Source organism: Leiobunum rupestre, chromosome 4 (assembly GCF_980474605.1).
Source record: "Leiobunum rupestre chromosome 4, qqLeiRupe1.1.hap1, whole genome shotgun sequence".
NCBI classification, from domain to species: domain Eukaryota; kingdom Metazoa; phylum Arthropoda; class Arachnida; order Opiliones; family Sclerosomatidae; genus Leiobunum; species Leiobunum rupestre.
This window is the reverse complement of record NC_143387.1, coordinates 38,422,406-38,446,210: the sequence shown is the minus strand read 5'-3', so window position 1 is coordinate 38,446,210 and position 23,805 is coordinate 38,422,406. Positions and strand designations below refer to the sequence as shown.

At 35.1% G+C, this 23,805-nt stretch overlaps 1 protein-coding gene across 5 annotated transcripts in view; it reads left to right on the top strand.

The window, feature by feature from the left end:
• The window catches only part of Sh (Potassium voltage-gated channel protein Shaker), a 218,751-nt gene that overhangs the window by 194,642 nt on the left and 304 nt on the right, over nucleotides 1–23,805 (top strand). For 4 of the 5 annotated variants that reach the window (XM_090174195.1, XM_090174194.1, XM_090174191.1 and 1 more), the window contains one exon: nucleotides 17,881–23,556. The exons of the other annotated variant lie outside the window; for it this stretch is intronic. The gene's annotated coding sequence lies outside the window, so the exon portion shown is untranslated. Of the gene's footprint in view, nucleotides 1–17,880; nucleotides 23,557–23,805 lie in introns of those variants that run through there. 5 annotated transcript variants of the gene reach the window in all.

Genomic DNA, 23,805 nt, shown 5'->3' with positions numbered 1-23,805 from the left:
GTTATAATTCGCGGTACAAAAGATGGGTTAATAATTACACTTAAGTGTGTCAGTCTCCTATCATCATCTTGTTTAATTTTTAACAAGAGCCAAATGACCACGCATTTTTGATGAACTGCAGACTTTTAGACGTAACACCGGCGTGTGGTAATTTATTTGAAAAATTGGCCTATTTTATCGCGAGGGGCGCTAGAGCCGACACATCGGTAATAATTTCGAGTTTTCGCCGATAACTGATAGCGAATTTTTTTATGCGATGTTCCATTTGCGGTTTTACTCTCTAGTCGATTGGGGCGAGATCTATGACGTCAGACACAGATTCGGAGCGAATCTCGAGCAATCAAATGGAAAACGCTATGAGACGCATATGGAACGCTATTGGTGATAGGGACACGTTATTCGTTATTTAAACGGGTGTAGGTTTAAGGTTGATATTAGCCTAAAGAAATTAGCGCCTTTAGTGGGCGTGTTAAAATTCAATTCCAGATATATCAGTAAAAGGGGCGCGTTAATTTCCCCCTTTTCCAGAGCTTTAATTAGTTTTGCGTATAAAGGGGCGGGTGCAATGATCGGTAGGGCGGCCTAAAAGCAAAACGAAGCCGTAATGCTTTCGCCTTCGAATCGAACGTGAACTTCGTTACGCTATTAATCGTTTTGGATGAGCGAAACGAATTAACCGAATGCCGGCGCGTTGCGGAGAGAGAGACGGGACAAAACGGCGACCGAGAGCGTCCATTAGCAGAGGCCTCGTGGGGGCTATCGCGACTAAACCGAGGCTTATTGACTTCGTGATTTTTTTATCGTTTTTCGGACAGGATCGATTTCGAAGAGACGACTTTTTTCCTCTTCTTAGTTTCAACATTTAAAATCGATAAGCGAGGACTTGTCAAACGATTATTTCCCTCCCTGCGGGTCCGTTTAATTGCGACGGGCCTAATCCGCTTTCTTTTATATCGCATCTAGCCATTCCTCCTACGCCCGACTATCGCGTCGCTAAATGTTTATAGTTTCGCTTCTACCAAAATGGTTTACGCCAAAGCTGAAGGGAATATAACCTTCAACGCTTCTTATAGAAGCACCGGTAACGCAGTGGCGGCGATCCTGGGGCAAAAAAAAACATACGGGGGCAGAGCCCGAACAGAAATAAAATTGGGGATTAAAAGCAATCGGGGAAAAATTTCTAATCTTTACTTACGATCGAATTCAATTTTTTACAGGATTTATTTTGATATTGAAGATGCAAGTAACATAAGCATAAAATTGATTTCTATAAATTCGTCCAAACAGGAAATCGCCTGGTCGTGTAGCCTGTTTCACCCAATTATCTTAAGTTATGAAAGAAGCCTAAAATGCCTTCGTAATGTATGTGGCCAAGAAACTCTTAATGATCTAGCCATATACACAGAGATTTTTCTGAATACATCGACTTAAATTTTTTTATCATTGAATTAATTGACATAGGAGATATTAGAAAGAACACACACATATATATATATATAACATAATTATTCGTAAATACGCCACTAGCTCTATTTCTTCAGTATTGATTTGTTTCTCAATTTAGAGGTTTTCCATTGGCTTAAATACAGATGTGACTCCAAAAATTACTAGGATGAATAAAAAGGTTAAAATCTAACGTAGTCCACCTTTTTACTGGTTCGTGGTGAAACAAACCGTTAGTGAAGATTTTTGAATGGAATAAAGGTACAGTGGCATACTTAAGAGTAATTATGTTACATATGGCAATAATGATTTAGAGCACTGCTGTACATTTTCTTGCTTAAATTTTAAGTATATTAATTTTTGGTTAAAAAATTATCGCTCGGGTCCATAGAAATCTCATAGGTAACTAGAATGCTGCCGCCTACGGCCGAGCTTGACGCCAGTTCATTTTGAACCTTCAGCCAATGAGAGGCCGTAGAGTGGTTCCGCCAAGGAGGATAATAATCCTTCTTGATTCTGCTACTATAGTGGGAGATGGGTGACGTCATTCTCTCTGGTGACATTAAATTCTTGGCAGAACCACTCTTTGAGCTCTGATTGGCTGAGATCTGGCTATCGTCTGCCACGGCGATTGGTCCATTTGCCAGTTACACGGCAGCATTCTAGTTACCTATGAGATTTCTATGCTCGGGTCCCACAGGAATTTTTTCCAATCGACACCGCTGGGTTACGTGGAAAGATACGAAGACCAATTCCGAGGGGCAGATACCCCTGATACAGAGCGTGCTAATTATGAAGATTAAAAATTTTAAACAAGCTAAAAATCCACTTGAGAAACAACATCAACCCCGTACTAAATATAACAGTCCGGTTGGGCCACTCTTAAAAAAACTTGTAGGTGAAACTTGTAGGAGGGTACACCAAAGATAATTTAAACTCATACCCTAGATTCGAAATTACTCTCTCGCGCGTTGCCGATAGCGTTCACCCACTTCCTGCAGGACTCAGAAAAAAGTCGCTCCATGGTTTGCGCCTTACCGCAACCGATGGAGCCCGATTTTTCTGAGGTCACGTGCCGGAAAAGGGTAAACGCTTCGTAACAAAACCGTCAATGGGAAAGTATTCGAATCTAGGGTACGAGTTTAAATTATCTTTGGGTACACGTAGCTTTATTGTGTACAATGTAAATACTCTCTCCTACAAGTTCCCCCGTTCACGTTTTCAAGGGGGGGGGGGCTTAGCTGTGTATTACACAGTTTCCACATTTTAAATTCCCCGACTTTCCCAGGTGTTCGGAGATTTTCCCTGAATTATTTTGTGTTAAAATGTAGCAATTTTTACCTATATTTTAGTAAAAGTTTACTACTTGCAACCAAAATTAAATTCCTAGATATTTTCCTTGGATGTTATATTACATTTTTAAAATTCCCCGATTTTTCCAGGCAGAAATTTAGGTAGTGTGGCAACCATGCATTATCAAATTCATTACGCAACCCAAAAAAGACATTTTTTACAATTTATCGAAACGTAGAAATCAATCGCCACAATACGCCTCGATACAATCTGAATAAAGCGCGTTATTAACGAATCTAAAAGCGAATAAATTAATTACTCGACAAGGATTCCAATAGTTGGGTATTTTTTCTTGTCGCCTAAGATCAAGTGGCTCGGCGTCTTGCGCCCCCTTTTATCGAACAGCGGCTTAAGCGGATCGTCGGTGCCAAAAGCGGCTGCTCGCGGACCTATTAGACTGGAAGTAGGTCGAGAGAGAAGTGACAACGATAAACAAGGAAAGGATGACGTTGAGCGACCGACGCTGAAAAAGGATATTTAGGAACAAGCTCTCTCTCCTTTCGTAAAACCTGGCGGCCCTCGTGTGCCCATCCGTAAAAGACCCAACCTACCGAGAGGCTCCTTTCTTTACTCTAATATGTAGACTTCTCGTACACCTCGTAGCGTTCAATTACTACCATCGACGTTTTCCACCATTTAACTTATCCTAAGATAATAGGTAGGATTTAACGCGTATCAATATGGACGTTATTCCTATTTCCTCCAAGTGGCGGATTTTGGAATCTGATGAATATAATAGACGCTTCAATAAAACATCTTCAAGGAAATCGCCAAGAATTAATATTTCCGAGAGCCAGGACCTACAAGGGACTGTTTATTTGGTGTTTGTTAAAATAATAGAAACTTTTAACCTGTGCGGTATGCAACAAGTGTTTCCTTTTAACCACGTACCTTTTTTTGACATATTAAGGCTTAGAAAAAACACGACATTCGGTTTACAAGTGCAAACTTTCCATTATTTCTACATGCACTATATAAAAAGTAACTTGCAGGTCCTTACTCTCGGAAATATTACTTCTTGGCGATTTCCTTGAAGGATGTCTTATTTAAGCGCCTATTGGCGAAGCAAACGTTATTTTAACAGGGTTTCCATACATTTTTGCTCCTGTTCATTTAGTTAACACCAAAACATTAATTGCAACACTGTGATCCAGTCATTGAAGAACAGTTTGGCCAGAGTCGTGGTTTTGCAAAGCATCTTTTGATGAAAAACAACGATAAGTGCATTGAATCCCTGTTTAAATATCTTCCGCTTCCCCAAATAGATAATATAGTATAGTGCAAAGCAAGCCGTTTCCAGAAAGCTAAAATCGAAGAAACCGTTCTAGTACGCAGTGTCTGACTGAAACACTGAATCAAAAGACAATTCGGATTTTTCACCAAAAACATTGTTTGAGGATGGCCCCACCCATGTTTAAATTACGTGTTGTGAGCCAGCGACGGATGAATCGTCCCATCCACTCCGTAACCTCTTGACCTTATTGTTTGACGTTGCTAGAGCCGTATTTCCCCAGGCCATAAAACTGAAGATTCCCCTATAATTTATTTATCCCGGAACGATTTACGGATAATTCGACGGTCTAGATGCAGGTGCTCGTCGCGTGGCCGTTTGCGATTTCGCAGGCGTTGTGTCGTCGATGACATTCGCAGAACCAAATACTTTTATGGCAATTGCCATTTCTGGTTCCAAATTAAACCCATCAACATCAAACCGTTATATAGAGTCATTTTACCGTATCTAAAGTAACAATTTGCAACCCGTATAATAGTTGATTTTATAAAATAAAAAGTGGTCTTGCCCAACTTGTTAAAATGTTGCTCTTACGTCACAAGACCCAGCTTTATTAGTGTATTCCTCGCACGAGCGATTTGCACGCGCTCTAGATAAAGCTATATTCCTCGCGACTGTAGCGCGCGCTAGTAGGCTTGTCAAAGTAAGAGACTGTGACGTAAGAGCAACATTTCAACAAGAAGGCCACGTTAGTTTATAAAAAGAACTATTCAAACGATTATTGAATTCGCGCACTTCCTTTTGAAATATCCAAACAACTTCGCGTCGTTTGGGAAATTATACTGTTAAGGGGGAAGAATACAGTAAAAACCTCTTTTTCGTTCAAGCTGAACGTTTCTGTTTTAACAATTATTTAATTGAATTATATTTCTAGTATTATTAGTGCTTAAAATAATTTTTATAATTATAATATTAATAGTTAACGAGATATAAGGTCCTAACTAAACTTGTTTAGCTCCGGGGGTCCGAATTAAAACGTAATAACTTAATTACTTTTAAATTTAATATCGTCAAAATTATTTTAATCACTAAACAAGATGCTGTTCTACACATAACTATTAATTTTATAAGTTAAAATACAAAATTAAAAGAGTTCATCTTGAAATAGCGCGAAAGTAGACAATGGCCACTGTAGTCTTCGCCCTTAAGTCGTTACACTTCACGTTTAGCAGCTGAATTTAAGAAACTGTTGTACTACTAAATAGTGATCTTTCAAGTTAAGTGTTAGCCGAATTACGTATGTTACATATGCTAGAAAGATCAATGGAATAGTAGCACTTCATAACTTTGGCTATGGCCGCCATTTTGGGGACCAATTGGATCTGTTTAGAAATAAAGGGGAACAGACTAAGCCGACATAGTTTCACGTGACCACGGTACTATTTTTATCAAAGATAATATAAACCTCGTACCCTAGACTCGAAATAACAGTCTCTCACGTAGTCAATAGCGATTACCCACTTTCCACCAGAACTCCGAAAATATAGCCCCATAGATAACCAACTATAGATAAGACCACGGCCAACTTGATGACGCGTCGAATCTAGGGTACGGAGTTCTATATTATCTTGGCTTTTATAAAGGAAGTTTTGTCCCCAAAGGTCCACTGGTGGCAAAACCCGCGTAATGGAAGTAGCTAAGGTCAGTTAACGAGAAAAACTGCAATATGACCATTAAATTAACCAGCTCTTTAAATCTCAATTTTAATAATATGGTAAAATGAATGAAAAATGGAATACTATTTGTGATCCGGGGAAATCAATAAATATCAAGATCACATATGTATTTTCAATAAGGTGGTCTAAAACTGATGTAGGGTAACCCAACCCTTATTTATAAATTGTGTATCCCAATACTACGTAAATAGTATTAACTATTTTCGATATTTAGATTATGTAACCGACACCAGAAGTATACAATTATATTTATCTTACGAGTTAAGTTTAATCTCCTTATACTGTTAATGTTAGTCCTTTGAATCCCAAGTTCCAGTTCATTTTTCAAAACATATTTTGGATGGAAAATAGTGCTGGGATAGAAATACCTTATATAATGATTTTAGAAAACTATTACAGAGTGAAAATATTATTTATAAACAAGTAAAAATCTCTACAAAGGGAAAATATGATTTATAAATAAGTAAAAATCCTTACAGAGGGAAAATATGATTTATAAATAAATATCCCTACAGATGGAAAATTTAATTTATAAATAAGTAAATATTTCTATACAGGGAAATTATGATATATAAATAAGTAAATATCCCTACAGATGGAAAATATGATTTATAAATAAGTTAATATTCCTACACAGTAACACAGGGAAAATATGATATATAAATAAGTAAAAATCCCTACAGAGGTAAAAATATTATTTTTAAAATAGGTAAATACATGTATCCTTACAGAGGGAAAATATGATTTATAAATAAATATCCCTACAGATGGAAAATATGATTTATAAATAAGTAAATATTCCTACACAGGGAAAATATGATATATAAATAAGTAAAAATCCCTACAGAGTTAAAAATATTATTTATAAATAAGTAAATGTTCCTACAAAGGTAAAATTTTATTAAAATATCCGTACAGAGTGTAATTTTACGTTTTACTTCAGTAATACAAACGATAAAATATGAACAACGATCCTGCCGAGGTACCCTGTTTCATTTTAATGACCAGAATGGTTACTTCTATCGTAAAGAGAGATGTAATCAACTTCTGTGAGCGCGTAATTGATTGGTTTCTCGGAAAATAGCGAGAGCCGCGAAACTGTTTCGGATGTAAATATATTCGCAAATTGTCCCATCGAATCCCGGGCCAAAATCTTGGGCTGGCCGATGAAGGGCGAGATCAGGGAGCGACCCTTATTAGAGAATTTTGAGAAAATAAAAGAGATAAATTTTAAGAAAAGGGGAAAAACATTAAAAGTATTGACCTCTCAAGCGAGCCGGGCGCCCGCCCGATGTTTGGCTCGCGGCCAACGCGAACTGGGATCGAAGGCTGGATGAGAGCGGCGCCCAGGCCCCGCAATCGTTAGGAAAGGAGGGGGGGGGGGGCGACGGTTGTCCGTGTTGTTACGATTTCTGGCTCACCTCCCGGCAAATACGTCGGCCATTTGTTGTCATGGCAACTAGCGGGTACGGTTGGGAGGACAACGAAGATGCTCCCGAGTTTTTGGCGAACTCCTAATTATTGCGTAGCATCTTCGAAACCGGATCGAAGACTATTAAATCGTTTTAAACGGAGTTGGTTTTTTTTAATTCATTAATTTACGACCTTAAACGTCTCTCGAATTCCGCGCAATAATGATTTATCAATCGTTGTACGCCAATAACAACATCCGAAGACTCTAGCGTGTACCTCAAAACACGGCATACGTACTTGGTTGACGCGAAAATAGTTACAGCTTGTCTACGGGTGGGACACAATTCTTAAAAAGGCTCTTTCGATATTTATAAACCTTCCCTCAATATTCGCAATATGTCAAAACAAAATGCTTGTAAAGGTTAGAGAAATCTTACGTACGCTCAATTAATTAAACGTGGTATTTCCTTAAAGTTGGGTCTAGTCAACCATAGGTGGTCCAAATGTAAAATTTAAAGGTCAAAGAGAAGCGATAGACTAGTCATAACAGTCATTTTACCAACATGTTAATAGATGCTTAAATAAAACCGGTTCAGCGATTTGCCTAGAAGTAGTAATACAAAAGCCGCGTTCACACTAGACACTTTGGAAACGTTTTAAAACGGTTTCGAAATATAAAATTGTAAAATTTGGTTGTCGAATGTATTTATCGTATGTTGACTCCGAAAATGTTGAATTTGATCTTTCGAAACCGTTTCAAAACGTTTCCAAAGTGCGTAGTGTGAACGCGGCTATACTGGCAAAATCTTTATATTTTAAAGCGCGCACTACTTAATATTTCAATACAGAAGGGCTCGTTCAATTTCGCACGCGCCTCGTGGAATATAAAAATGTGAGCGCGTTATCAACTTTAGCCTTTTACAAATAAAACTAACATAAACACGTGACTATTTTATTCAGTGACTCGCGCATGCGCGTAGGGGAGGTAAGAAAAGAGAGCGTCATTTATTGAAGCGCCTATTCTATTAGATGAATTGACGGCATTTAAAATTCATTTTGCGCGTGAAAATAACCCGCCATATTTTGGGCAAAAAAGCAGGTAGATAAGGCTGTCCATGGATCAAGAATTTAAGGGGACTCACTTTTCCCGATATTTTGACACGGTAGGCGTGGCGTAAATCGGAAGGCTTATGGAGGTACATCAGCAGCTTTGAAGCGCCTCAAGAGTTCTGTTCAACTATCATTGTGAGTTGGGACCATTTCTATTTCTATGGTTGGGACTTAGGAGACAGTACGTGCGAGAGAGTTAGGTTAGGCTTAGTTCTTTAAATTTGTTAAGTTTAGAAATGAAATAGATCCCAATAAATTTGATTAAAAACCTCAGCCATACGCAGCTTACTGGTTATTTTTACTTAACACAATGGTTAATTACCATTACTTAGACTTTTAAAGGCCCAATTTCAAAAATTAAAGGTCAAAAACTTACTAAGCCTAATCATTTAACCGACAAAAACGGCCCCATTTTGTCAAAATTGAACGTGAACGCTCCAGCTTCTCTACGAAACTACGCCGGAAATCGACTTCAGCGACGCCAAGTTTGTCCACATTGTACTAAAATTAGCCATGATTTTCCTATTCCTAGTATTAACACGTGCTTTTAGAAGCCTAAACAGCCGCGAGTCCCTTTAGATTCTTGGTCCATGGGATGATGGGCTGTCCGTCCAAGACATGTAGTAGTAGTGTCTCGCCCAATAAAGTCATTTCCAATTTGGTCAATTCACTAGAAAATAGTTAATTTTATAAAATAAAAAGTGGCCTTGCCCAACTTGTTAAAATATTGCTCTCACGTCACAAGACCCAGCTTTAATAGTATATTCTTCGCAAACGCGATTTTCACGCGTGCTAGAAAAACTAATGTTCCTCTGGCGACTGTAGCGCGCCTGCGCGCGCTCATAGACTTGTAAAAGTAAGAGACTGTGACCTAAGAGCAACATCAGCTAGGCTAATACCCAAGGCACCACCTTAGGCCCAAGTCATCTAGCGACTTATAATGCCTTTAAACAGGTGGCCGGGTTACAATACCACAAGAAGGCCACGTTACTTTACAAAAAGAACTATTCTACAATACTTTTGTATCAATAGACATTACTATTTTACTCCCATAAGTAACATAAAAGTTATAGTATAACACGGTTAATATCGCGGAGAGATAGCGAAATAGTAGGGCCTATTTTAGTGGGTAGCTCTGGCGTATTTGGGTAGTTCTAAAATTGAGTACTACCCAAACATTTTCAGTTTTGAAGTCATTTTGAGTCGTGGTAAAATTGGTTTTTACAACTTAATTTAGGTTGATTTTACGTTATTCTAAAAAAATACAAGGTTTAGGTTTCAATTAAAAAATAACTAAATTCAGAAACGAAACGAGTCTATATAATAATCAATTATATCTTCCTAGTCAATAATTCAGCATTATTTTGCCAAAATAAGCGTTAATTTAATTATTGAAAGCGTTTCAATTTCAAATAAGCCTTGTCTGATCCTTTAAATAGGCTGTTGGCACATGGATATGTATTAATACATATCCATGGTTGGCAGTTCCAAAGATTAGAATGAACTCGCGGAATGTTTTCAGTTTTTATCCACGTCGTAATTTATATAGTCATTTTCGAAACAGACTATCATTAGAAAAATGAGCATTGATATAGGAAATGCCATACTTATTTATGTTATAATAATTATGATACTCAACAGAAGCGCAAACTAAAACCATAGTTGATATAAATAGTTGGTCTACCGACGTTCTATCTCCTAATATTATAATAATCAATAATCAGTCCTCTTAATTAATTTATAGATTAAAATAGCTCCGGAGATTCTACGTAAAACCGATGGAAGATGGTTCCAACGTAGCAGTTCGCGCTAGTTTAAGATCGCGTTCCAAATGGTGGTAGACTGAGGTATAACGAGCTTTGTAAAGTTTTCATTCCGGATCAAGATCTGTGATTTATAATTTGGCTTATCTATGGAAAATTGTCCTAATTTAAAATTATTTAATAGCAGAAACCTCGGATTATCATAGTGTCACGATGAATAAAGGCAACGCCGATCTAAACATTGGTCAATTAGCCTTTCCAGTTAATATAGAGCCACCTAGCTGCCGACGCCACATATTCACTTTCGTCTGCTTTACTTAGAGGATAGAAATCTACCAGCTTCAAACGTCGACCGCTATACTAGGCTCTACGTTAACTGAAAAGGCTAATTAGGTCTACACGGCCAGTTAAGGCTTTTCACTAGGGCGACCGTCAGTAGCGGCGCTAAGGTTTTTTCACAGGTGGGCTAATTATTTTGTGGCCCTTAGCGGGAACCTTGGATGGACCATATTTCGCAAAAGTGGTGAAATCGAATAAACCCAAAATTTTCCAGGAAGCGAGAAGAGCAAGGTCGTTTTATTGTTGCGGCTCTCGTCGCGTTTTCTGGACACCCTACTGACCTTGTATCTGACCAGGAGGGGACACGTGCATGCCTGGGATATTTCCCTAAATTCCCATAAGCCCCTTTCTTTTCAACTTTTTCTCAATTTCCGCTACCTTCCTCCCGAATCTATATGTTTATGGTCTACTACCTTTTTGAATAAACAAATTGATTTTGAAAGATTTTTTTCCAGAAAAACGTTTCTTCGCAATAAATCAAATTTCTAGAGATAATGAAAATTCATAAATTAAAATATGTGGCCTCTTAATTATGAATATGTGGCCCTTTTAATATAAATATGTGGGCCCCTCTCAGAAATGCACTGTCTCTTTTACAAGGCTACTTTTGCTAAGATTCTACTAATAAACCTGTTTTTTTGACATAACAGCAAAATTGTTTTTTTGTCATTTTTTTAATAGAAACATCTATTTTAAGCATAATTTAAATTAATTCGACCGGCAGCCCTGTTTCTCCACTGACGCCGCCGTAATGTTTATCATACCCTAGTCGGCGGCGTTTTGAACTGTTATTTTGATTAAGAGTATTATTTATTTCATAAGGGGACAGGAAAGCGTCGGAATGTCGTTTACAACCATAACTTCAACGCGTAATTTTTCCCAAGTACAGAGGCGAGATGAAATTTCAACTGGGTAACAAAATTTCGCTTTTCTCCATCTATAGGAAGCGATGACAAAGGCTCCTACACTATATGCCTAGAGTTTTTTTTTGTCCAAATCAAACAACTATCGTAGTTTAGAGATCGCCAAAATACTAAGTAGAGCGTACCAGTACTCGGTATTTACTTTCTCACTATAAGGGCCAAACTTCGGTCGTCATTGGCTGTTCGGAGCCGCCGGCAAACAGAGAGGATGACGGGAAAGTATTGATCTAATCGTTTGAAGCGCGCGACCCTAGAATTCTTCCACTGGCAGTGTAGCCCGAATCCCATCGCGTTTTTTCCCCTTTATTTAGGAAGTAGAGAAGATGGGGAAGAGCGAGCGAATACTTTTTAGGGTCGCTGTTATCACGGTACGACCGAAGATACAAACGGAACTAGAGCACTACGACAATAAACGTTTTCCTACAAATATGATAAAACCAATAAAAACAAACTATACTAAAATACATTTTTTATTCGTTCTCTGTTTCTTTCGGAACCCGGAGCAATCCATATCGTTGATTCGAGTCTTCCGCGGAGACTATCCCGTTGCGCCATAGAGTTTTCTTTATTCAGAGCTCGTTTTAAAATCAATGGCGTAAGCTCAATCTCAACAAGAAATTCTTTCGTAAAAAGGATATTACTCGTATTTAAAATTTGCATTTTCATGGGATATACTAAATTATAAAAAATCTGTACCCATTCAATGGCTTCCCTGTTAAAGTATAAACCTAACCTAAAAGGTCCACCTAAGTAAAGATTTAAGCCTTATTTGCTGCCAGCCAGTGGTAATACTTATCTCTTTGAGAGAAGAGAATCTAATGTTGTTCCCTTTGAATGCTGAATTTTCAATGTACGATTCGGAAAATAAAATCGAGCTAAAGAAATTTGTTCTTCTACTAACTTTTTAAAACTATTTCCTGATAAAATATGGTTTATGGCTAGGCAATGTAATATTTACATTATACATTGGTATGCGAAGTAATTAATAGACGCGGTATGATTTGTATTGCGAAGGTACATGTGTCATTATTAAGTCATATACTTCTGGTTGTAGGTATTACGGTAGTTCCTCAACCAGACATTTCCCAAACAAATTTCGCACAATGCATCACGAATACACCGCCAACGAAGATTTCGATGATGTCGGGGTAACCAAGGCTTATTGAAAATGACCTTACTCCAATCTCCTACAGACACTAAACGGCGGGTTCGGGAATTGCGGTGAATGGTATTTTTGACATGCATTTTGCGTTTCAAAACATATTTTTTACATCGCAACCCTGTTAACTAGTCGATGGAAAACCGGCCGGGTTTCCCTACACTTTTTATGTGAAAGAAGTAAATTGGAACAAAAAATTGCGTCTGCTTTACCATGAACAAACTCCAAACTCACCGTTTGGTGGTCAATACCGATAAAACAAATTGAAACCAGAGATCCAACAGTAAAAGAAATGAGTAAGTTAATGTCTTCCACTTAAGCTATAACGGTGGGTGATGAAATTACCATCCTGTAAAGGCACGGCCAACTTAATTTTTGTATTTTAGTTTTTTGCGTGGTTAAATTCGCAGTTTGTTTTGAATTTAGAAAAGTTAAATATGATGTCTAGATGGATGATGGTGGTTTCTCTTTCACTCCATCGTTCATTCCTGAGACCATAGATATAGGAAACGTATATAAAGGTCTAGATAAAATACGGAGGTGACAGCTAGCAGAAACGCGTAATTTCTTCCTTATAACGCGCTATCTATCGGTAAGAAAGCTCGTGCTATCGTCGCGAGAGCAGGCTTGGAAATAAGGTTTATTTCTAAACTGGTCTATTTGGCCAGTGACTCCCAACTTTTGAATTATTTAAGTGGTCACGTAGACCAGTTGGTTAATAATACGGTAGATAATTTTGAATTAATCAACTGGACACTGGACCAGTGAACCCCTAGCTTTTGAATAAAAAAACTGGTCCGAGCAATTAATAAACTGGTCTTTGACCCAGTGACCACCACTTATTTCCAAGCCTGCGCGAGAGCCATTGTCTCCTGCTTAGAAATTATACTAAAAGTCACCAACAGATGGTGTCTAAAGACTTCCGCCTGCGGAAAGGTCAAGCACTTAGTACTAAAATGCTAAGAGAGCTCGCGCTCTTGGTCACGTGCCTTCCTCGGTGTCTGCTAGGTGTCAATTCCGTATTTTATATTAGGCTTAGACGCCCCGAAATTTATCTAGACCTTTATATACATTTCTTATATCTATGCCTGAGACGGGAACCTTAGAAGTACCTGAAACTGCCAATATACTTTTATTTTCACCTTGATGTCGTTTAATCACGGACATTCAGTATATTGAATGTCCGTGGTTTAATCACCTGGCGTAATGGAGCTTGAAATGGGAGAAACTGAGGTTTCGCAGTTATTTTACTGCAGGATATCGGACTTAAAATTGTATTATTGAATTTATTAACCAGCGTACCCTGGGGGGCTATTCTGTAAAAATCGACGATAATAGACCATTCAATATAACATCTTCAAGGGAATTACCAAGAATCAATATTTACGATAGCCAGGACCTGCATGTTACTGTTTATACAGTTATAGTGCTTGTTGGAAAAATGGAAACCTTTCACCTGTACGGTACGCAACAAGTGTTTCCTTTTAACCATGTAGCTTTTTTTGACGTATTAAGGCTTAGCAAAAACAACGCGTTCTATTTACAGGTGAAAAGTTTCCATTATTTCAACAGAGGTCATTAACGACTGGAATTCTCTCCCACCGGACATAGTTTCAATTCCCAATCACCACACATTTCGCCGCCATGTATCAGATTATCTTCGAAGCAAATGTCTCCATTAATTTAATTTGCTTTTCACTAGTCATAAGTTTTATTTTCTCAAATTATCCTTAATCATATTACTCAATTTTCAAAAAAATTTAATATCTTTTTATTTTTATTTTTTTAAATGTTCGATTTATTACTCATTACTTCGATGCTCGAAGAGAAGCCCACTATGTGCCTTATTGAGCCCTTTTTATAAATAAATAAATAAATAAATAAGCAGTAACTTGCAGGTCCGGGTTCTACAATATATTACTTCTTGGCAATTTTCTTGAAGATGCTTTATTTAAGCGCCTATTCGATCTCGATAACCTATACACTCTTTTTCGCTGTCTTTTCGGCCCCTCTTTTTGGCCGCCCGCTAGTCGGCCATTACCTGGAACCACCGGTGGGGGGTCTAGGCTCGGGTCTTTGGTCCCAGGATATGGAGAATGGGGGTTAAGGGGGGTAAACTCAAGATGAACGCGCTCAGCAAAATTCCAAAAAAAAGAGTCTATACCCCAGGTTTGTAGAGAAAATGCGCTATAGCCCTATACCATGTCAAGATCAACTTAGACAAATTGCACTGATTTATGCTTATTCGTAATCTTTACATCTCGAAATTCGAAATCTAGTTTTCGATCGAAACCCGAATTTTGAATGTTTACAGAATAGGCCCTAGGATTTTGTTTCGTTGGGCAGACAATAGGCCTTTCTATAAAATAAGCTACGCTTGCTGAACTTGTTTTTATCAAAGATAATTTAAACTCGTACCAAAGATAATTTAAACTCGTACCCTAGATTCGAAATCACTCTCTCGCGGGTTGCCGATAGCGTTTACCCACTTCCCGCCGGAACTCAGAAAAAATTCGCTCCATGGTTTGCTGCGCCTTACCGCAACCACGGCCAACTTTGATGTCTCGCGCATCTCTCGCGCTACGCGAACAGTGCGTGATCTTAGTTGGCCGTGCCGCAACCGATGGAGCCCGATTTTTCTGAGGTCACGTGCCGGAAAAGGGTAAACGCTTCGTAACAAAACTGTCAATGGGAAAGCTCTCAGTTTTCGAATCTAGGGTACGAGTTTAAATTATCTTTGTTTTTATGTAGCTCATTCGCAAGGTTCTAGAAAAAATCTACGCTTACATTCGTCACGAAATACGTAGCGGTTCATTTCAGCTAAACCGTCTAATATCTAAATCGGCGGATTCGGAGATAAGGGAGCATCCAATATGATTATAATGGTCCATTGGTAGAAAAATTGGGTTTCAAGCTTAGAAAAGATAGCGCCATCTACTTTAATACCTGTCAACTAAATGTGTGCAGAAATAGCAGACGACTTTTGAATATGAATGTTCTTTAACTGAAACGTTCAGCTTTTATATAGAGATAATTTTGAATGAGCAGACAGCTTTCACATATTAGATTTAAAACTCAGTTGGTAGGCGGTGATACTTCTGACCAAAGTTTAAACTACGCACAAAGCCTATACTAATAAATGGACAAAATGACAATAACTCGCAGGCCGAATCCAAGAAATATGTTCATAGCACAGAAACCATTTTCAATGTATAATATTTTTAAATGGATTTGGCCGAATTGATCAATATATGATCATTCAATATTTTTGCATGGGTTTACTGTGCTAATAATTATAAAAAAAACCCAATGATTTCTGAAGATCTTTTTAATGCACTCTTGCTAATTCCCAGTACTGGTTAAATCAATTTCTGCAAAACATTAGTGTATACAGGGTGTTCCTAAAGGGCTTCCTTGATTAACTATTTTTCAACTGAAATAGGCTAAAAAGGGGTCTTGCACATTTGGTGGGTTACAGGGTTATGAGTTTTGATAAAAATGTCCTAGGAGGAAAACTCTAAAAATGAAGAATTTTCAATCAAAAATATATGAGCCAAATTTAATCTTAAAAATGTTTTGGCAAAGTTATATCTAGTGTATTTCTCATAAAATTTTTATAAGGGTGCTGCAATATTTATCATTATTCTCTAAAAGATCAAAATATGATAGTTTTTGAAACATTAAAAGCTTTTCTCCATTAGACAGGCTTCAAAATATCTTCAGGTTTAACAATACTGTATCGTTATTAATTTTTTGGTGTATTTAAGTTCATTCATAATTTAATTTTTAGTTATTTTCAATAAATTAATTATTGTTTCAGAAAAATAAATAGAACCTAGGAAAACAAATTTTAAAAATCAGTACCTAGAGATTAAGGGTTGCTGATGAAAATCAATATTTTTTTTGTAGAAATGTCATGGAGTTGCCATTGAATAATGGAGAAACTGATTGTTTCAATTAATATCAATTTCGGTTACCTCCCAAAATTGTTAATTTATAGTATCAGGACATTTGAACTTTTTGAAATTATTTTATATTTTTAAACAAAATGTTAGAGTTCCTAAATGATATCCCACTTGCCATTGGAATTTATGTTTGTAAAAAAAAAAACTGAAGAACAAAGAGCTTTTGGAACAACACTGTAGATAGAAATTGGTAGTGAATATGGAAAGAATTATCGAGACTGGGGCCCTGGTAATTTGCACTGGCTCCCTGTATTTTCGGACCTGCAACCAGCACTCGGGCATTGGGTTTCATTGTGCCATAAGGTAGTAAATTTTCTCATATTCATATATTAAGAAGAAAAAAATTAAGCTGATTAGAACAGCATTAACACATTTTAAATGCTTATTACCAAAGCTAACCTATCAGTAGTTTATAAAAATAGACCTCTTTAAATGCAAGCTAGTCTATCTGAATGAATCTTATATTTCCTATATGTAACTATTTGCATTGGTTAAAATTTTACTGAAAGGTAAAAAAGATTTAAAATAATAATAATAATAATAATAATCAGCTAGGCTAATACCCAAGGCACCACCCAAGGCCTAAGTCATCAAGCGACTTTTAAAGCCATTAATTCAGGTGGCCGGGTTACAATGCGTAAGAGGGTGGTGGCTAGCCCTTCATGCCACGCGAGCCAACAGCTCCCTACACTAACTATTACCGTTAACCTCTTCAAGTTTTTATGGAAGGGGAAACCAAAGAGCTCGGGGGAAAACAAAAACCAAAAGTAATCAAGATTTCAGCATATATATAGTTTGACCGACCCTATATTAGGCTCTAAATGTATACATATATAATTTCCTGCTAGGTAATATAAAACCGAAATATCAGACTTCCAAAGCCATTTACGTTAATTTATTATATATTAGCAGAAGTAAATGAACCAAAGTTATCAGACTGCTATACTCCTCATGTTGGAGTATGAAGTTACATTTTTACCTCAAATTTGAAATTTTGTGCGCTCCTAGGCTGAAAAAAGACGTTTTTGTTTTTATGAAACCATTTTTTATACATAGAAATAGCTATACCCACAATTCCCAAGTGCAATTTATCGCGTCAAAAGATGGGGATGGAAATTAGCTTTTATTTGACTCAATTTTCATAAGGAAAATGCCCTCCGATTCTGAATGCTATTTCAATAACTTCGGTTCATTTACTTCTGATATTACCTAATTTTTTGGGGGAAATTTTTTTAATTTTATTTGCCTCTTTTGATTACCACCTTGCTATGGTCATGAACACAATTTTATATATTTGTCTTGAAAATTTGTGCACTTCATTTTGCACCCTAATTGTAAATTATTCAAACACATTCCCAATTTATCATACTTAACTTCTGGTTTAACACTTTTTCAATCATAATTAATTAATAATATTTCCTTGACTTCTACTTTTCATACATCAGTATATTCGTATTTAAAAAGGAACCATATTGGTTGCTTTATTTAAGATATAGAAGTTCTCATCACAAAAATACTTGAAAAAAATTGATTTTTTTCAAACAAAAAAATCGTGTTACGAATCAGTTTCAAGAAAAGCTACAAATATTTCATCTTTTTATCTCCGCCGCAAATCAGAAGAAAATGTATTCACGCTGAAGACAGAATAATTATCATTATTCATTACAATTAAAAAACAATCTCTCTGCTGATCTTGTGCACGTGAAAATACAACACAAGCATGGATAACAAAATAAGCCACGAGAAATTGACGCCGAGTTCAAGAGGCAAATGTTCAAAGAAATTGTTTTCCAGTTTCAAAACAAAAAACTATGAAAAAAAGCAAAAAAAGTGAAAAAAATGATATAAAAAAAATAACCGAAAGGTTTTTTCGCTAAAAAATGAACCAAAAAGTTCTCTCACATCTCCAGCCAAAAACTTTAATAACGCTACTATAAATTCACTTCGACTATATATTTACAGAATTTATCTATCTCGCTTACAATATATCTTCCCCTCCCCTTCAAAACTTTTTCTAAAAATTAGATATTCGCTTCCGTAAATTTTAATTTTCATAAAATGAGAAAAAGAAGAAAAACCACTGAAACTCTAAAGCTTAAAACCACGATACCGTAGTATAAATACACCAAAAAATGTTTTACTTAGAGGTCTAATAATTTACTTTACAAATCATCCTATATATCTAAACAACACGATTCAATTGAATACTCCGTCTAAAGTTACGAGCACTTAAATACAATCTTTTCAAAAATATTAAACACAAAAATCTAAGAGTAACGTTAGATTTTATTTTTATTTTCAAAAAAGGATTTAAGACTATTAGGGGGAAAAATAGTTATTTTTGTGTTTTAAAAGTTCGCGTTTGTCGTGGAGAATCGAAAAACAAAAAGTATAAAACCGAAACGAAATAATAAAAATGTATAAAAACCGCTACGTTGCTCAGAATATGGCGCTTAAATAGGCCTGAAAAGTGGTCGATTATGGCGTCTTATTTTTCTTCATCAAAATTAGGTTATAAGATTACCAACCCTTCCCCCTTCTTTCCATACCAACCAAACTACCCTCCGATGAAACATTCACACTGCTTAAGCAGTTTTGAAGTGTTATGGTTTTTTTACGCAACATGAACTTAAATGAAAAATATTTCTCTCTATATCTCTGTGATTTAAAGTAATAGAGAAAAATAATATAAAAACGTAAGTCCGAAAGACTTTATATTTCAGTGCCCCGCCCATTTAGGTGTGTTGTCAAAAGCCTTGGAAATTCGCATTATAAAAGGTGGTTTTTTTGGTTCTTTGAAAATTTTTGTTATAAAAAAAGCAAACATGGCTAATTCAAATAGAATATAAAGCCAAAAACAAAAAAATGTAGATATGTGTAATTAAAACAAATGAGGATATAATATGAGGCACATAAAAAGTTTAAAAAATACCTAATAGGGCATCTAGACTTGCAAAATGTTTAATAGGGCTAAAAAATCTTTAGAATTTACGCATTTTCTCGCTAGAGTTAAAAATATTACATAAACACGCAAAAGACAAAAAATTCCCACCAAAAGGAAAAATAATTAAAACAATGCTAGGCCTACTGAAAATTTCCCAGTTAAAATATAATACCCGTACATTAAAAATATATAATTTTTAATTCAATGAAAATAATTCGAGTCAAATATCGTGTATAATGTTAAACCCCTATTGCTAGCTAAAATATTAAACGTAAAAAAAATCCAACCCTCATAATAGCCAAAATTTATATAAAAAATAAAATATATAAAGTTACGTTTTATGATATTTAAAACTTTGCAAAGATAGTGTTGAATTGAATCGGAACAAAAACGTTATTAAAATAATATTTAAAAAATACGTGGGCATACATTGTTGGAAGAAAAATGTTTTAAATAACAAAAACGATAAACCTTTGAAAAGTTCTAACTGGTTTTGAAAAAAAGGCGAAGTAAAAATAAATCTAGGCGCTTTGATTTTGAGAAACGAAGCTGGGAATAAGTATAAAGAGTCAACTAGAATCATCAAATTCTGCTTAAGGAAAAGGGCTTTGAAAAACTGTAGGTAAAATAATTTTGGGTAATTTAAAGAAAAACATGGTAGGATTCATGGGGTTTGGTGAAATTTAGCTTGAAACTAAAATGCTATAGATCTAAGAAGCTTGGTTAAATTAATTTCATCCAAAAGCAAAATCCATATTTATATAGTAAACGTCATAAAATAACTGTTTACACTAAACGTACAACTTCAAACGTTAAAAAACCATGAGGTGCTATAATATTTCTTTTCATTTTTAGAAACAACCATTTCCCAAAAAACCTATCAGTTTCACCCTACCAATGGAATCAACTAAAAAATATATTCCTTCTCCCCTTTCACCAAAAAAATATTATAAATGGCACATTTTAAATAAAGCAAGGGGGACAAAGCATTATTAAAAATTTCACGAAAAAAGTCTTTTTCAAGGTTTTTTTTTCAAAAAATAAAGTGTTTAAAAATTGGAGAAAAAAATACAACAATTTTTCTCCATGAAATAAAAATCATTAAAAAATCACCCTAAAATCCAAAAAAAAAAGCGTAAATGACCAAAAAAAATTCTTTTCTCAATAGTATGCGCCATCTATTTCAAGAAAAATAATAAACAAGCGCGCTTCTGAGGTTCATCTTAAAGCCTGTTTAAGCCAAAAATTAAAGAAGCCGAATAGGTTTTTTCGGCATTGTTGTGCAATATTAATAATTAACAAAGAAAATAGGAATTGAGGCATTAGGCAAAAATGAAATTAAACCCCCAGCCATTGTAGTGTATATAGTCTTAAAAATATTATACAAAACATTAAAGTATAAATAATTAGACATCTAACAGATACGGTGGCTAAAGTATCGTTCATTGGTTAAAATAATAATAAAAACAAAACCCCTTAGCAATTTCTTCTATATAACAAAAATAAACTAGCCATATGCCGGCATGCAGGTTATGGCAAGAAGTTCTTATAAGTGCTCTTATGAAGCTTTCACGTTGTTTTTTGCAGGGAGGTGAATACGGAACTCAAAATATTAAAAAGTAATGATTTAAAAAACCAAATAAAATACAAAAAACAGGTCTAGTTCTCAGCACATTGTGACGCGTAAACAAGGGCTGGATACCAAGGATTGAAAACAAAACATAATAGCCATCATTGGTAAATTCTCATAGTAATAAATATATTACTTCCAAAAATATCCGCTACGCTTAATGGTGGTGCTGATTTTGAACAGGTCATTTCCTATTTGCATTGCAGTCTTAAAACTACTGTAAATATACTATAAATTCAGAAATACGAAATTTACCACGGAGATTCGCAGTGTGATATTTCAAATCCTTTGTTTACGCGATTTGTAAATTCCATTACATCGCGATTTTTAGGTTTATTATAGTTATGTTTGATCAAATATCCTTAAATTTTTGTTGTTTATGTAAATCATTCGCATAAAAAGTAGCTTTTAAATTTTACGAAAATTGATATCACCTTCAAATGCAATTCCAGTGAAATTTAATTAGTCTATTTTTCATGCATACATTTTGTTCATGCGCGCATTCAACAAAAATTAACAACAAGAAAAAACATTAACGTGCCAAGCCAAATAATTATAATTCGCTGTAAAATACAAATATATTATAATGTACAGTTTTAATTTTCATAGAATCATCGGTGTTGTTGAACGGAATTTACACGAGGATTAAATGCTACAGATTATAATATTTGTGATCGAAAAAAACATTAGTCGGAATTGAAAAAAAGTACCAGAGTAGACTGGTAAGACGAGTATTAATTCTGTACTATTTAACTGCATGCTATGAGCGAGAAAGATAAAAAATCACAGTACACTTTATTACTTTGTTTTTACGAAATGTTTATTTTGTGTTAGAAAAATGGCTTATTTGACCGACTTAATTTTATCCTTATAATAAGAGAAATCTATCGTAGTTAATAGATTGTTTTTATTAGAACGTAATAAACATTCAGGGTGCGTATGACTGTTAAAAATACATCTTGAAATGGGATAAATTAAGAAATATAAAATATATTAAAAATTGTATTTGAAAACAGATTTCAGTATTTGGTAGGTACTGACACCTGAACGTTTAAACCATTGTCAAGTGTAATTTATGCAAGCCTGTTGTAATTGTTACTTATGTTGGAAAAATTTAGATATAAATATATGTATAAAAATAAATTTATCCTTCTAGGTTGTTAAAAAAAGGTCAAATGCAATGAATGCTAGGTTTTGAAATTCGGTTAAGCTTATTATAAAAATTTAACTGTTATAAATAATTTAATTTTTCAAAATTTAAGAACAAAGTGAGTTTTAATATGGCCAAATCTAAGGTTGCTGAAAAAATTATAGAAGTTAAAAATTCTTAGGATATTTCACGTAATATATTACGCTATTTAAATTTATCCTCACAAAATAGGCCTGTTATTTTTCATCCCCTTAGAACTATAAACTTTTTATTGTACATATTTTTCGCTAATGTTAACCATAGGGAGTTTAAAACCTTCAGCGGTGGGGCTCATAAAAAAAATAAAAGATATTTAATACTTTATCAAAACATAGGCCTATGCAAAACATTAAAGTCGCTGTTTTCCTTTTGAGAATATAACTAAAATAAAAAAGTATCGCGTATTTATAGTAGACAATTGTAGTTATTCCTTTTTTTACTGTATTAGGGCAATGAGCTTGTTCACCGGGACGGAAGCATCAGCGAGATACTCACATTCCTCAGATAGGCCTATTTAAGGGTAGGATTATAAAAACAAACCTATTGTAAGATATTATAAATAATTTCTAGCTTTAAAATGTTAAGAAAAAATATTACTATTTGACAAACTTCGGTGAATAATATGATGTCACTTTTATTCTACTTTGTAAATATATTTCAACAAAGTTTTGGCTGTGGTTCACTTAATAGACCAGCATAATAAAAATTACGATATTGTGGTGCTAATCGAAAAAACAACCTAAGTAAAAAAAGCTCTTCATTTTAGGAATGCGATCACGTAATACACTTGTTGGGTAGAGAAAATAAATTAAAAAATTTCTCATTTTGTTGCATATGGCCTTAGATTCCAAAACTTTCTGTAATTTTTTAAACAAATCTTATTTAATTGAAAGCCCACTCCTTGTAATGTTCCAAAATTGTTAAAACTAAAATGGAAATTTATGGAGTCTGCTTATTTGTTGTAATTATTTCACTCAGAATTTGATTGTATAATTATTTAAAAAGCCTAGTGATGCTGATAAATTATTTATATTATGCAATTTTTACCACGTGTAATGTGATAAGAATGGAGACATATCCGAATTGTTTTTTTTTCTTCAAAATTTACTTGGATTATTATCCTTAAATTTTTTCTCATTTATGAAGAATGTTAATTTTATTCACAAAATGCTGCGATGTGAGAAGTTGATTGAAAAAAGGTGAAATACAAAAAGTACACTAACACAACAGACAGACTTCCTGTTCCCCTACCTTGCAACTTTAGACCAGGAAATAAAAACAAAATGAAAAATAAACTCTTTCATGAAGTTTGTAGAAGACGCGCTCAAAAAATAAAGTTTTGTTCGTTTTACCAAAAAGCCAAAAAAAAGTCTTGCATTTCTTACTGCATATACTTAATTATAATATATTAATGTATTAGTACTACCAGAAGTATATAATTAGATCTTTTAAGATAAGTTTCCATTTAGGCTGTAAAATTGAAACCTAGGCAGGCTCGAGACACTTTCAATGAATGCGATTTTCCCACTAAACTGAGGAAGCACACACTGCATCATGGCTCAAAATTTACTGCGTGTTAGTTTTCCTGATGATGAAAAATGGCTAAG